The sequence below is a fragment of the Dermacentor albipictus genome, chromosome 1 (genome assembly GCF_038994185.2).
Source record: "Dermacentor albipictus isolate Rhodes 1998 colony chromosome 1, USDA_Dalb.pri_finalv2, whole genome shotgun sequence".
In the NCBI taxonomy this organism is placed as follows: Eukaryota; Metazoa; Arthropoda; class Arachnida; order Ixodida; family Ixodidae; genus Dermacentor; species Dermacentor albipictus.
Window position 1 is genome coordinate 442,832,735 of NC_091821.1, and position 2,562 is coordinate 442,835,296.

A 2,562-nucleotide genomic window follows, 5' to 3' on the forward strand; every position below is an offset into this window, starting at 1 on the left:
CACACTCCACCAACAGAATCGTTCCCAGTTTCTTTATACATATATTTGGCGTGTTCTTTAAACCTCCGAGGGGAGCGGGACAATCTATAAGTGGTTCAAATATTGCATGTAAGTTGAAAAAGCGGGTTGGGCCGCTTTTATTTATCACTAATCGGCCATAATAGTTTACCATTTTACCTATATTACCATTTTACCTATATATCACAGTTCACCATTCGTACTGTCCTTAAAAATACAAACTTCTCAGGTGACACGGTTATTCTATAAAATAGTGAAAAGAGCAAACAATGTTTTTCATTGTTTCTAATGCTGTGAAAATTGGGACGGATAAATAAAAACGGCGTTTGTGCAGTTTATGCAATCGCACTTGGGCAATCGCAGCGAGGTTACGTAGCGATGCTTCGAAAAATGCAGTTGAACACATTGTGTTCCGACAGAAATCTTGAAATTTAATCAGTCAATTAAATTGCCACCAATGGGAAACTTCCTATTCCTATTGTTATGGCTCCCATTTCAAGAGACACCATGTTTTGCGACATACTGAAGAGAGATTATAATGCATGATTTAGCATCGACGAGTTCGGCACTGGAACGTGAACTCAAAAGCAAGAATACCAGCGTTTTACTTTATAAATTGCATCACCCATTGTAGGTAACTTTATGCATATGAAACATTAAGGATCAACTTATTTGATTGGAATACTTTATTTCGTTTACATAAAGCAACTATTCGTACTTGATCATAACACTAGATCTTTGTGAAGCAAAGAAACGCTTGATTTCGCACAACCACAAGTTAGGAAACAATATTGCGAAAGAAAGACAGACAAATACCCAAACCTATGAGATTTTACCTGAACAACATGACAAGAGCGTAATACAACCTTTACCAAGCAACGTGGACGTGGATGTGGACATCTTAAGCTCTGTGATAAATGACACAGCTTTTCTTCCTCCAACGCCTGAATTTTATTTCTTGAACACAGGTAAAGTTTTAGTGAAGTATGAATGTCCTTCAGCTGTGAATGTATGGAAACTACGTTTGTAATCTGGCTGCTGAATGCCGAAGAAGAGCAGCAGCCATGTGAAGACATGTCATAAAGGCTTTGCACAGAAATCGGTGCACAGAAAAAGAATACTACAGAAAAAGCAAACATCGAGCTTTTTCAGTGCACACGTGCATGAACGGAACATCCTGCCGCACACCACGCAATGTAAAGGTGCAAAAGGACGAAAAACCAAGTGTACGTGGCACAAGAATGAAAGAACCTTGAAGAAGAAATCGGGGTAGGGGCTTGGCCGTGAACCATGCTCACCGAGTAACGCAAAAAACAGGAGCGGCTTCGCTTCGATAGAAATGGTTCATCCCCTGCGGTGCATAGCCAATCAAGCTCGGCGCCTCCGCTTACACGCGACGGTGCTCTTTTCACCGTTAAATTTTCTAGGGCTGGCCTACCTCGGAGAATAATTTATGAAGGGAAAGTAGGCTAAAGCGTCTGTGTAAGAGCCCAGAGGAATAGAGCTCACCGAGCGGTTTGGATAAAGCAGGGCAGAAGAGCCCGCGTTTATTACAATCGACCTCACGTGCCAGGCCGTCATAACATATTAGACTTCGGGCCTTCAACTTATCGACCCGCCGTGGTTGCTCAGTGGCTATGGTGTTGGGCTGCTGAGCACGAGGTCGCGGGATTGAATCCCGGCCACGGCGGCCGCATTACGATGGGGGCGAAGTGCGAAAACACCCGTGTACTTAGATTTAGGTGCACGTTAAAGAGTCCCAGGCGGTGGAAATTTCCGGAGTCCACCACTACGGCGTGCCTCGTAATCAGAAAGTGGTTTTGGCACGTAAAGCCGCATAATGTTTTTCTCAACTTATCGCCCCAGCATCGCTGAAATTCTTAACCTTTGATATTCTCGAACCGTCGCCTTCTGCAACACAGTGCTTCGCGACAATTGCAGCTCCCATGTGTCGTCGTGGCACTGATCTATCTCATGAGAAGAGTCAGAATGAGCTTGGAGAAGTGGGAGCTGAAATTGAAGTTGTTGAGTTGGACGGTTCATTGAATTTCCACGCAGGAAGTTTTTTAGCACGAGCATTTGGGTTGGGTTCTGAAGATCGCCTTATTACACATAAGGGAAATCTCCAGCGAAAACTAATGAACTATTAAAATACCCCGTATCAACGTACGTTCAATATTTATAACAAAACTCAATATGGTCATTGTTATTGTTACAAATATTTATCCAACACAGTAATACGGATAAAGCCGCTTTGTGGTCAGGCGAAGCTAAAGACACGGCTGTGATGAAGTCTGCAGAACCCTACTGGTGTGTTCGCTTAGAAAAAGTGCCGCTGCACTGTGATATCAACGCTGTCGCCTACGCAGAGTTTACTAAGACGTACGCAAGGAAACCTGCGACAATTGACCACTCCAGAATCCATTGCTTATGCTGGCAACACTGTCCAAATAAACAAAGATGTCCACGACATCCAGGTTCACGGCGGCTCTTTCGTTTGGTGCTGCAGTCACGTTTCTCTTTTGTAGCGTCGAATCGAGGTTT